This window comes from Neofelis nebulosa, chromosome 6 (assembly GCF_028018385.1).
Source record: "Neofelis nebulosa isolate mNeoNeb1 chromosome 6, mNeoNeb1.pri, whole genome shotgun sequence".
Classification (NCBI taxonomy): domain Eukaryota; kingdom Metazoa; phylum Chordata; class Mammalia; order Carnivora; family Felidae; genus Neofelis; species Neofelis nebulosa.
Genome location: NC_080787.1, coordinates 132310155 through 132324348, shown reverse-complemented (window position 1 = coordinate 132324348; position 14194 = coordinate 132310155).

The window sequence follows — 14194 nt, the reverse complement described above, 5'->3', positions numbered from 1 at the left end:
TCATTGTGTTATCCAGTGTCCACTGTATAGCTATTATTTTCTCCTGCTGCTAATAAGAAATTTTGCAGATATCCTGGTCCTTACCAAAACTTCCTCCCTAGATTTAATATTTCTTGATGATCCTTTTCTGAATTCCTCCTTACTGTGATGTTTGCAAAATGAAGATTTTCCATGTTCGCTCTACATTTACAGTATGCTACTACAAGCAAGAGCCTTCCTTCCTTCACCCTTTATCTCATTATTTATTATCAGTGTGGACTTGTAGATTCCTATTTTTAATGGTTTATGATTATAATTATGTTATTTCTCAAATTGTCCCAGTGGGAGCTCCTTAAATATGTTCCCTGTGTCCTTGTGACAAATTCTCGTCAGTTTGGGGGGTGGGGATTTGTTTAAGTTTTCAACATAAAGGTATAGGTTCACAACCTTCTCAGGAGTTTTCCTGATGTAATCTGAAATCAGCCACCATATGCAGAGGGCAGGTAGAGACCAAAGAAAGAGGCAGGCCACTCTATGCAATTTTAATAATAGCAAAAGGAACTTATATACGAGGCTAGTCTTGCGCAGCAGCAAGATGAATGTATCCCCATGTCTGCCTCCAAATCTTGAGAGACCCTAACTGGGCTCAATCACGTATACTGTGCAGGTGCTTTCAACATAACATCACCATTTGAAGGCTGTGTCCTTGGAGGAATCTCTGGAAGTGGAAAAGACAAGGTGAACTCACATTCCAAGGACAGAGGAGGGGATGAAGAGCCTTGGGGTGCTCAGGTCCAGCTCATGGGTCAGCTGGTGGTCATGTCTTTTTGACTATGTTCCTCAACAAAAGCAATTTTCCAGTATCTTATTGTATTAATCTTACCCAGCCTAAGAGACTGACATTTCTCTGAAAATCTCCGATGCCTTTTAGTGGAGATGGTGTCAAAAGTCAGGATCTGGGGGCTGCAATGTTTTGTTACTGGGAGTGTCATTGCTCCAGGTTCTTTCAGCAAACAGAGCTAGGAAACGTTCGTGTGTGCATGTATGTATCTATGTTATATATGCGTGTGGATACATACATATATTCAAATACTTAAACATTTTAGAAATCATAAATCTACATCAAGAACTCCAATTCCAACCCATCCTCTCAAGGTACTCTCTTTCTTCCACAACGTCATAATGGGATGTTGAAAATCTTTTTGACTACTCTGTGGACAATGTACTGTAGGGTGGGAAAGTGTGGAAGCAGGGATGCCAATTGGGAGATATTGCAGCAGTTCAAAGAACAATTGATGGTGACTTGGACAAGGGTGACAGTGGTGGATGTCGTGAGGAATGGTCACACGTGTATTTTTAAGGTTTAGATAATACCGTATATTATATGTATTATATGAGGATATCACAGTATATGCTATGTGAGAAAAGAAAAGAAACCATACATTACTCCTGGAGATTTAATCTGATCACTGGGTCTGACTCAACTGGCAGAGTTTTCATTGGAATTGATTTGATACTTTTTCTTTTTTTAAAGCCCCTTTTTAGTAGGATCCATACAAATTATGGAAGTGAGCACATATTCACGATGACCAATGAAATCTCCATAAACCCAGATTCTTTCCTTAGGAAAATATTTTAAAAGTCAAACACTTACATACTTCCTTTCCCCACCTCAGGGAAGTGTTTGGGATACATAAATCCCAGAGGGGAGGCTGTGCAGCTGAGGGAAATACGTGGACATTCCTCACATGCACTTCTGGGAGCAAAGCAAGAAAACAAGCCCACTTTCTAAGCATTCTTTTTCTTTTCTCTTCTTTTCCTTTCTTTTCTTCTCTTTTCTTTTTTTTCTGTTTTCTTTTTTAAAACTTATTTTATTGCAGTAAGAACACTTAACATGAGATTTACTCTACCCTCTTAACGAATCTAAGTGTACAACACAATGCCATTGTGTAGAGGTACAGTGTTGTGCAGTAATCCCTGGATAATTTTTTAACATCAGAACACATTCAATGCATATTCCAAAGCAATTGCAAATAAAGCGGGAATTGCATTGCCCACTTTTCCGATAGCTGGACACCATCTGTATGACAATCACGGGGGACCAAAAGACCCACTGCCCATCAGGAATATAACTATTTTCATTTCTTTAGGTTTCCCTCAGCCATGTTCATAGACACCCAATTTCTACACTGAAGCCATCAGTGCACATTTTATGATGTTTTTAACTTTATTTCCTGTCTTATTCTTATTGAGCATTATAAGAGAAACATTTAAATGTTTCTGACTGTTCCCCGTTTGAGATTACTCATGTCGTCTTTTCATAATATAGATATTTGCTTTTGCACCCCCACCGCCAGAACCCTCCAAACAAATAAAAGTTTCCAGAATGTAGACTTCACAACTCTCATTACCATGCTTTACCTTATCGCTTATATCCTACCTCGCTTCAGGATGGGAATGTGTTTCAAGTCACATAAAGAAAAACGATTCATAATTTATCTACTGATTCATTTGATTCTTTCACCAGACCCTGGGATGTCAAATCTAAGCCCGCTTTCCTATGCAGACCTACCAAACACAGTTTGATCTGCTTTCTTCACTATGGACATTGCTCCCATGAATGAAATACCACAACAATGGCTGAATAGACACTTAGATTTAAATTTATCTAAACATACACACAGCAGCCTATCTCCAACCCAGAGAGGAATCCCAGCTATCCATGTTTCCCAGGCCCAGATAGACAGTTCCAGTGGGTGATGACACCTGAGAACAGCTTCCTATCTGTTCAGTCTAGGGTTGCATACTCCATATCTCGTACAAAATTCCAAAGCTCTATCTAAAAACTCTGAACACTGTAGAGCTTTCCTTATCTCTGAGAGCTCACGGGACTGTGGAACCAGCACTTCCTGCATTACAGGAACAGGAAATAGCGAATGTGATTTACTTAAGATGCTTCTTGCTACAGCCCATGCATCGCCAAACCCCAGACTGTCTGCATGGATGTTGATTCCCTCTGCTTGTGGAAACATTAATGTCTGTGATGTACTCACCCAGAAAATGTAAAGGAAGGTTCTTTAGGTGTGGAATAGACGCTGATATGTTGACCTTCAATCATTTGAGAAACCTGATTGGGCTTTACTGATAGGAGAAGGAAGTTGAAGCAAAGGGAACAACACAGAACTTAAAGCCAATTGTTTTGAAACTGCAACATCTGTGGGAATGTGGTTTCCTGCTCGTTTTCCCACTATGGCTTGATTCGCTGCATACTCCCCTCAGCACCCCTCCCCAGGAGATGATGTATTTAAAACTTCACGAGCCTAGAGATTTTAACATTTATTCTAAGAGAATGCTGTTAAACACATCAGAATGTGAACCTCTAAATTCAAAATATCACACGCATATTGGAACAAAAAAATAAAATTCTTATACTGGAGAAAGGGGGCTGCATCTTGCACCTCATGGCCACTTTTTCTTGGCATTTTGTTAGCAATTTCCTGGTAGCAATTCTCAGTGAGGTGTTACCTGGAATTCTGCCAAATCAGTCTTATGCAATTTGTTACAATGACTGTAGGTCACAATCTTTAACTGTTGGCAGGTGTTCTGGGCTTGCCCTCACTTGAGGAGCCCCAGTGAATCCGGTTTGGTACAACTCTTTTCTGTTTAGTTCTTGAAGATCCTTTTATATGCTCTATGAACCAAAAAAATTAGTTAGCATGAGTTCACACACTCAACTCTCCACACTGCTTAGAGGGTTGATTTCCAAGAGCTGAGTGAATCTTTTGAGAGCTCTTCACATATCTCTGTCTATTCTCAAAAGATTTTTCAGTGAATTTGTGAAAATAAAAGGAATATAATAGATACCAACGTATTGGCAGGAGTTACCTCACTGTTCCTGTCACTGTATGTTGGGTTCCTGTAACAAATATCATAGACGGAATGATTTAAACAATAGACCCTTATTTCTCATACTTCTGGAGGCTGTGAAATCCAAGATCAAGGTGCCGGCCAATTATGTTTCTAGTGAGAGCCTTCTTCCTGGTTTGTAGAAGGCCACCTTGACACAAGAATATGTATCATCTGGGAAGGTAACCACCCTAAGCATTTTCAAGAAGTTCAAGAGAAGCAAAACGTTTGTTGCTCTTGGCTCTCTTGGCTGAAAAAGTGTTGGGTGTTTCCCTGACATGTAGGGTATTCATTCAAAGCCCAGGGTAAAAAAAAAAAAAAAAAAAAAAAAAAAAAAAAAAAAAAAAATCTACTGCAAAAGTTGTTTGTAACTCAAACACTAGGGACAGCTTGGCCCTTGAGGCACATTTCAGACTTGTGTCTTTCCAAGTTTCAAGACTGGAGAATCAGGAGAAAGGGATGCTAGCTAGTTCAGGCATTTGGGGCTTCTGGTTCTCTCTTCTGTTCAGGTATCTCCAGTCTACTGAAGTGACTGTGCATTCTTGGATTCTCTCACTGCCTCACCCGTTGGTCACAGGCTCTGCTTTCCTGGCTATCACACAGCCTCTCACTCTAGGACTACCTCCTCACTCCAGAGAGGATACTCCTCCAGGCTCAAACAGTCTTGTGGTCACCACCCACTGTGTCTGGAGATTAAGAACAGAAAAAAAGCACCCTACAAAAAGATTACTTATCCAATATTCCCAATATTCCTGAGGTGTTGTATTGTGATACCCTAGTTCCTTTAGATTTTCATTACAACCGAACCCTACTCTGATTTTCCTCCGGGCAGCAAATAAACACTAATTGGGCAACCTCATGTCCTTCGAGTTTTATCAGACTGCCTGTCCCATGCTTCCATGCTAACACTAACTGTGCCAAGCGACTGGGTTAGCTGGTTTTTTGTGCTTGTTCGACTTTTATGATTAACATTTTTCTTAAGCAAACGCTAACTTTTCTGTACAGTGCTTTTCCCCCTGTACAATTATGGGATCGTTGTGGATTGGGGAGAAATAAAGAAGTTATATTACATCGCTTTTCAAAACGTTTTAATTCTTATGAACATCCGGATAACATGACCAGCTCTCTTCTCTCGGTCTTTGTTCTACTTGGATGAGTGTTGAACTCAAGTGGTAATATACAAAAGAAAGAAAGGTTATGGCCAGTCTCACAAAAACAAGTGATAACCTGAAATAACCCAGAAATGCTCAGAAAACTTTCGTATGTCTGATGTTCATGGCACAGCAGAATTTATTACTCAAGGCTCATTCCTGTCTTGCAGTCTAACCAGAGTCCCTTAAATTTTCACACACGGGAATGTCTTTTTCATGATTAAGAAAAACAGTCATGGACCTATAATAGGGAAATGTTGACTGAGAAAATATCTGAAATATCTGAAAATATCAGAACTTAAAATCAACATTTTCGGATACAATTGGATTTTATCAGTGGTCAAGTCATGTAGACATATTTGAATGATGGTAACACACGTATATGTAAGAAACTTATTTAGGCTACAGGCAAAGTCTTTGTGACACACATAGTAGGTACTTGAAACATGTTGAAGAGGTTGTCTCTATTACTCTTTCCATATTTGTCTTCTTCAGACAAATTATTTGCCATTAACTTGAAAAATAATAAAATTCATAAACATATGTAGGTCCTACACAAACATCCTGAGGTTTATGCCCCTTTTTATCTTCACATTTATTTGAACATTTATCTGACGGCCTGTAGTATAATTGTATGGCCTCAGTGGCCCCTGGAATATTTAACAAAAAGCTCCATAAATGGAGATGCTTTCGAGTTTACGTTCTATAAATTGTTCAATTGATGAGTGTCTGAGACACAAAAAAATCTAAGAGAGTGGTTCTCAAATATTCCTTTTTGCCCTAGAAACCTTCCTACAAACTCAGTGTTAGTCTGAAGGCCTAATATAAACCATATTGTGGTGGAGGTGCACTCATTGAGGAAATGTCTAGAAGCCTCCCTGCTCTCTTTTCTATTGGACATTTCCAGAGACCATCAGAGAAGTCCTGGTGCCTGATGTTGATGTTGATGTTGTCAACTCTTCCACCAGGGGTCTGACCATTTGAGTTCTGGCTAAATGATGTCAGGCAAATCTCTCTTCTAGTTTTAAATGTCCTCACCTGTTGAGAGAGAAGTTAGAGCCAGATCTGTTAAGACCTTTTCTGTTCTGAATGATAAACTTCCTCACTTATGTCTTCATACTTTTATTTTCTTTCCATTTTCTAAGACGCTGAGCTTCTCTTCAAAACAAGGCCTATCCTCAGTAAGACAGCATCTCTCTATTTCCCCCTGAGAGATGGACACCCAGGAGGCTGAGTGGCAGTGTGGCTCTACAGCTGTTGTAGGAGGAAGTCACTGAGAATGAGCCTAACGTCCGGAAAATCTACTCCATGAAAGCCAGAAGCCAGGCTGGAATCCTGGGAAGGAAGCCACTTCAGAGGTGTACCTCAAGGTCATGACTGGAAAGTCAGTGGTGGAGAGCTTGAGCCCCAGCTAGGATGAGCCTTTGATTTCTCAAACACCCTTCCCTTCAATCCTTCCTATATTCAAATCTTTCCCTAACCAAGGAGAAAATTTTCTGGTATATGTGAACAACCAACCTAGTACAAGTCCCAACGTTGAAGAGCTACCTGTAATCACAATGATAGTAATTTGAATATGTTCTATGTGCCAGTTACTACCCGTAGGCTTTTCATATGCCCTTTAAACCTCACTGCAAGCCGTTGCTGTATCTGTGATTTTTATCCTCAATTTGCAGATAAAGAAACTGATGTGCAGAGGCTAAGTAGCTCCCTAAATTCACAATGTTAATAAGCAGTGGAACTCTAATTCAAACCCAGGACTGTCTTATTTTCTTACTTCTCTCTCCTCTGAACCAAGAAGCTGACCTTATCTCTTCACCCCTGTATCTACACATGGGGTTTTTTTGTTGCTTTACTTAGACTCAAATAAGTTATAAATCCTTCCTATTCTTAACCCTTAAAATGCACTGTTGGAGACAAGAAGCTATGTTTAAAAAGGGGAACTCTGAAGCTATAGTAACTGGGTTTAAATCCTGGCCTCACCACGTATTAGCTGTGTAATTTAATCCTCTCTGCCTCAGTTTTTTCATCAGTAAAATGAAGTTAAGAATAAGACCTCAAATGGTTATTTGATTTTGAAATCAAATAAGACAAAACATGAGAATCTGTTGCAACAATGTTTGAGTGTGTAACATGCACTCAATGAATATTAAGCATTATTATTTTCTCTGCTTATAAGAAACATAGACTGCACTGTATATGTTGTTGAGCTAGATTTGTAATGTCTATGCTATGGTTATCTATACCAGCAGGGACTGGCAAGGCCAAGATCACTGTCAGTTCCGCTCATCACGTTGTCATGTGAAACCAGATACTTATCAAAATGCTGCTTAGGTGATTGTCTTAGTCTGTTCAGGGTACTATAACAACAACAACAACAACAACAACAACAACAAAAACCATAGACTGGGTGGCTTAAACAACACACATTTATTTCTCATAGCTCTCGATGCTGAGAAGTCCAAGATCATGGTGCTGACAGAGTTGGTATCTGGTAAGAACCTGCTTCCTGCTTCGTAGACAGCTGTCTTTTCACTGTATCTTCACATGGTAGAAGGAACAACGGAGCTCTCTGGGGTCCCTTTTATGGCAGCACTGATTCCATTCTTGAGGGCTCCACCCTCATGACTTAATCACCTCCCAAATTTTAATATATGAATTCGGGGGAGGATGCGCACAAATATTCGGCCCATAGCAACGATAATGGTGATTACCATACATTATTTTGGGTGTTTAAGACCCGAATTTGTCCCTCTGAGGCCAGAAGGGAGGTGGTCATAGAATGGAACTCTTCTTGCTACAACTAATCTTCACTTGTCTCCCCATGAAAGAAGGAAATAAAGATTCCTGAAAATGCTGGATTACCACAACCAATCTTACATTCTTAGAAAAAATGAAACTGTTGTATTGAAGCCAACAGATTCCTTCTCATCAACAACAACAAAAAAAACCCAAAAAACAACAACAACAAAAAAAAACAAGCTCATTTTCCCACTAAAAGTGAGTTTGGAGGTCCTTGTTCTTCCATAGAAAAACCCAGTATGTTCAACTTCAGCAGTTGCAAATGGTTTGCTTTGAAACCTGTGATAGGATTATTTTCTACGGTAAAACTCACTTCAGTCTTTATTTGCATTTCACTTCCAGGCTTTCACAAAGAAAAAAAAAAAAGACACCTTTAAATAGCCATATTATAATTGTTATTTTTGTTAATAGAAATAACAAGAACACTGTACAACAAACAAAATATTTTTCATATTCACTTGTCTTGATATTCACAACAACCCTGTGAGGAAAGTAAAACAAATCCATCAGAAAACTCACTGTGTTTTCTCAGCACTCCAAGGTATTAAATCTTAATTTTAGGTTCTTGGCAACAATATGCAGTGCGGGGCCATCAGTGACATTTTGCTAGATCTTCCTGGTTTTAGACATTTGACCTTTGAATCTCTCCTCTCACTCCCATTGGAATTGTCTTAATTAAAACTGTCCTGTGTCTTGTATCTTATAGCAGCCTCCAATAGGTCTCTTTAGCACAAGTCAAAGCCCGTTGTCATTCATTGTTGTCAAAATCCTGCTCGGCCTTCAAAGACTGAGATTCAATCTCATGTTCCAGAGGAAGTGTATCAGATTCCACCATCAGAATTAATGTCCTTGTCACTGAACTCTCGTCACCTTTTACTTATGGCTCTTCTCATGATAATATGCATTACATCTTACTTTAATAATATCTGTGAATATACTTGTCGCCTCACCTGTCAGTAACACCTTTGAGGGCAAAAGCTCTGATTTATTCAGGTGTGCAATTGCCCAGCCCCAGCCTGGACCTTCCACATGGTAGTGTTGCACGGTTGATAAAATGAAAAAGGTCATAGCACTAAAGTGCTCTAAGACAGCCTATTAAATTTATCAATATCAGCCACTCTCATTGTATAATATTAGCAAGGTTTGTTCAATGTTAATTCTTCAGCAAATACTGTTTTTGTTTACTTGTTTGTTTTGCGCTAAGTTTGCTTTAATTGATCAAGTAACAGAAACTCTTCTTTGCCCCCAATTTCAATTTGTATCCTATGGAAACCTGCTTGTAGAACAAACAGAATTCAAACTGCCCTTGATCTTCAGAGAGATGTTTAGAAGAAAATAAGGAAGTTGAATCTGAATTGGGGCAATTTCATTCACGGGCCTCCTTAAATTAAGCAAGCTGTGGTTAACTTGCAGAGTTCTGAAAGGTCATACTTAGAGAGAATTGAGTTTTGAAAAACGGGGTCAATGATAAGAAGGTAACGTAATTCCAATTTGTCAGGATAAAGAGAAGTCTGTCTTTCAAAACAGAATCAGTTTTTGTCTTGAGGTTACATACAAGACACTTCAAGAAAGATTGATTTTATAACAAAACCAAAATTAAATATTGCTTGATAATTGGCAGAGTAAGTATTATGTGATTATTGGTAGAGAAACTTATCAGCAAGTAATCTTAACACTCTATTTGACATCCACAATTGGATGCCTATGAGACATCTTATATGTAGTGTGCCCTTGTTAAATGAAAAAAAAAAAAAAAAAGAATATATAGTGGTTTTTCTTTTGTATAAGGCCAAAGAGAAAAGAGTAATGAAATAAGAATATATATATTCTTTGGTATCATGTAAATATAATACATGACCAACACATAAAATCGAAGGGAAGTAAGAGCAAATCCTAAATTTAAACCCTAAAATTTAAACCCTAAATTAAATAAAAACAACAAAGTAAACTTAACTATATAGCAAATTTATACCAAAATCACATAGAAAAAAATTAATCTAAATAATTTAAAAAAATTTAAGTTTATGTATTTTGAGAAGGAGAGAGTATAGCAAGGGAGGGGCAGAGAGAGAGAGAGAAGGAAAGGATCCCAAGCAGGCTCTGTACTGTCAGTGTGGAGCCAGACATGGGACTCGATCCCATGAACTGCAAGACCATGACCTGAGCTGAAATCAAGAGTTGGAGGCTCAACTGACTGAGCCAACCAGGGGTCTCAATCTAAATAATTTTGAACACAGTACTCTGGTTGTGTATTTTGTGTGGGAAATACTTTAAAGATAAGAATAATCACAAAAAACAATTCTAAATTTTACTTATTAAGTTTGCCATAGCAGTGGTGTGGGTAGAATAGTTGTGAGATTATTTCTGTGTATACTGGGCAAATGAGTAAATATATTGATGTTCTGGGAACTAGGGTTCTCACTGTAGTAAAAAAGAGAGAGAGAGAGAGAGATAACATGAGGGAGTGTGAGGAGAACGCTGCTGGGCTTGAACTCAAGATATCAGTATAACATAATCATTTAGAAAGTTACAGACCAAATGATACCACAGTATAAATGAACAAGTGCAGCGCCCATATTTTGCTTTCTAAATATTATTGCCTACTAAAGATCCAGAGCTCCTTGCAGAAATGACTGATTATGCATTCAAGACTAGAAAAATACAAGATGAGCATAGAATATCCAGTTGCTTTAGAAAGCAAAAAGATAATCAAATACTGATGAAGACAAGAAGACAAGGGGGACTTTTCTTTTTACCAGTGACAGAGTAACAGACACCTCATTTACCTTCCTATCTTAAATAACTAGAAAACTGGGATATACATATATCCTGAGATATATTCCTGAGAAAAGAAAACAAAGTTAAACCTGCAACTGACCCGGCCTAATGCTTGAAGGAAATTTCTAGGCTGCAGCATAGGAAGGGGAAACCCAACAGAGTTTGGGGGTCTCATTAAATTGAGGAGAAAACAAATTAGAATTCAAGGAGGCCGAGGCAGCCAAAATTTTCATGGCAGAATACTGGAGCGGGGGCAGCTGAGCTCCAAAGGTTTGGAAAGTGTCACCTCAAGTCTGCAGCAGAGTGCTGTTTTGTATGGTTTGGAAGCAAATACTCAAGGCCAATGGAAAGAAGCAGGCTGAAGAATTCTTAGAGTTCAAATGGGGCTGAGAATAATTTGTGTTTCTACCAGTCAGGGGAGACAGACCTCATAACACATGGGGCACTGGATAGAATTCTCAGAAAGATATCATCTTTGTAATGGGGATAAATTCATCTTAGATGAAAAATTACTCTTGATTTAACCCAACAAAACTTATTCCAGTGAAGTGATGAATAAAATTGATTCCAAGCACATACCGCTAGAACAAGTTCCAACAATAGTTACAGGAATACAACAAAATACAGCATTGACAACTTAAAAATCTCAAAGTCCAGCATCAAATAAGTAATGACTAGCCATATAAAAAATAGGGCAATATAATCCATGTCTATGAAAAAAATCAATAAAAATTTATCTCCAAATGACTAAAGTGTGCAGATTGGCAAAGACACTAAAATTGCTATTATAAATATGCTTGATATGCATCAGAAGGTGAAGGAAAACATGAGCACAATAAGCGCAAACAATCCAGTGTAGAAATGGGCAGAAGACATGAACATACACTTTTCCAAAAAAGACATCCAAATGGCTAACAGACACATGCTCAACATCACTCACCATCAGGGAAATACAGTCAAAACCACCATGAGATGGCACCTCACACCCGTCAGAATGGCTCACATTAACAACTCAGGCAACAACAGATGTTGGCGAGGATGCGGAGAAAGCAGAACTCTTTTGCACTGTGGGTGGGAACGCAAACTGTGCAGCCATTCTGGAAAACAGTACGGAGGTTCTTCAAAAAAATTAAAAATAGAGCTACTCTATGATCCAGCAACTGCACTACCAGGTATTTATCCAAAGGATACAAAACTGCTGATTCAAAGGGGCACATGCACCTCAATGTGTATAGCAGCACTATCAACAGTAGACAATGGAAAAAGCCCATTGATTGATGCATGGATAAAGAAGATGTGGTATATACACACAATGGAATATTACTCGGTAATCAAAAAGAATGAAATCTTACCATGTACAACAACGTGGTTGGAACTACAGTGTTTACTGTAAGTGGAATAAATCAGTGAGGGAAAAATAAATATCATGTGATTTCACTCATATATGGAATTTAAGAAACCTAACAGATGGACATAGGGGAGGGGAAAAATAAGATAAAAACAGAGAGGGTGGCCAATCATAAGAGACTCTTTTTTTTTAAATTTTTTTAATGTTTATTCATTTTTGAGAGACAGAGACAGAGCAGGGAAGGGGCAGAGAGAGGAAGACACCAAATCTGAAGCACTCTCCAGGCTCTGAGCTGTCGGCACAGAGCCCAATGTGTGGCTCGAACTCACGAGCTGTGAGATCGTGACCTGAGCCAAAGTTGGACGCTCAACCGACTGAGCCACCCAGGCGCCCCAAGAGACTCTTTAAATACAGAGAACAAACTGAGGGTTGTTGGCAAGGTGTTGGGTGGAGAGATGGGCTAAATGGGTGATGGGCATTAAGGAGAGCACTTGTTGGGATGAGCACTGGGTGTTATATGTAAGTGATGAAACACTAAATTCTACTCCTGAACCATTACTACACTATGTTATTCTAACTTGGATTTATATTAAAAAAAAGAAATTCCAGAGATGAAAAACATATAATATCTGAAATGCTAAAGATACCAGATGGTGGTTTTTTTTAAATTTACTTTTAAGAGACAGAGAGAGAGAGAGCATGAATAGGGGAGGGGCAGAGCAAGAGGGAGACCCAGAATCCAAAGCAGCCTCCAGGCTCTGAGCTGTCAGCACAGAGCCCGACGTGGGGCTCGAACCCACGAACCACAAGATCGTGACCTGAGCCAAAGTAAGACACGTGACAGACTGAGCCACCCAGGAACCCCACTAGATGGTATTAATAGCAGATTAACCAAAGAAAAAAATGTCAATGAACTTGAAGACATAGAAATAGGAGCTAATAAATGAATCACAGATGGGAAAAATAAAAGCTAAAAAGGAGAGGAGGAGAAAGAAGGAGGAAGAGGAAGAAGACTAGCAACAACAAAACCAACAAATATAACAAGAACAACAAAGCTCCCTGAACAACTTAACAATATCAATCAGTGTAATATACATGGAGTTGAACTCTGAGAAGGAAAAAATATTTGAAAAATGAATGGCCAAAATGTCCCAAAGTTATATTTATATATTAACTTATATATATATTAATTTATATATTATATATTAAAGGATAATTATATATAATTGTATGCATTATCAATAATAATTATATATTTTTATAATATATATCTAAATCTACAAATGCAAGAAGCTCCATTAACCCTGAACAGGATGCACCTAGAAGAAAATCACACTGAAACACATCATAATCCCTTTGATGAAATAGTGCTAAAAAAAGACATTAAAGCAACTAAAAATACAAAGACACATTATTAACAGAGAAACAAACATTAAGAATGACTTCGGTTTCCTTGTCAGAAACTACGCAAATAAAAAAAAAAAACAAAGCACGAAGGAATGACATTTTTAAATTTCTGAAAGAAAAAAATCTAAAATTCTGTAACCAGCAAATATGTCTTTCACAAATGAAGCAACATAAAGGATGTCTTTGACCATGAAAATCCAAGCAGACTTGCACTAGAAAAATGTTAAAGAAAGTTCTTTAGGTAGACGCAAAATACCAAATAGATGTTTAGATCTACACAAAGGGAGTGAAAATAGCTAGAAAATGATGTGTATGTGGGTAAATAAAAGAAAAGCTTTTATTTATTTATTTATTTATTTATTTATTTATTTATTCTGAGAGAGAGAGAGAGAGAGAGAGAGAGAGAGAGAGAAGGGGCAGAAAGAGAGGGAGAGAGAGATAATCCCAAGCAGGCTCCACACTGTCAGCTCAGAGCCCGATGCAGGTCTCGAACTCACGAACCCCTGAGATCGTGACCTGAGCCAAAATGAAGAGTTGGACGCTTTACTGACTGAGCCATCCAGGTGCCCCAAGGTTTCTCATTTTTAATTGCTTTAAACATAATTGGCTGCTTAGAGCCAAAATAACAGTGACTGCATTAATAATACATACAGAAGTAACTTGTATGACGACGACAAAAGCACAGAGGACCGTAGGGGAGATACGGAAACATATTGCCGTAAAGTTCTTACACTGTTTGTAAGGTAGTGTAATATTTGAAAGTACATGGGATTGGTTAGATATGCACATTGTAAATTCTACGCAACCACTCAAAACAAAACAA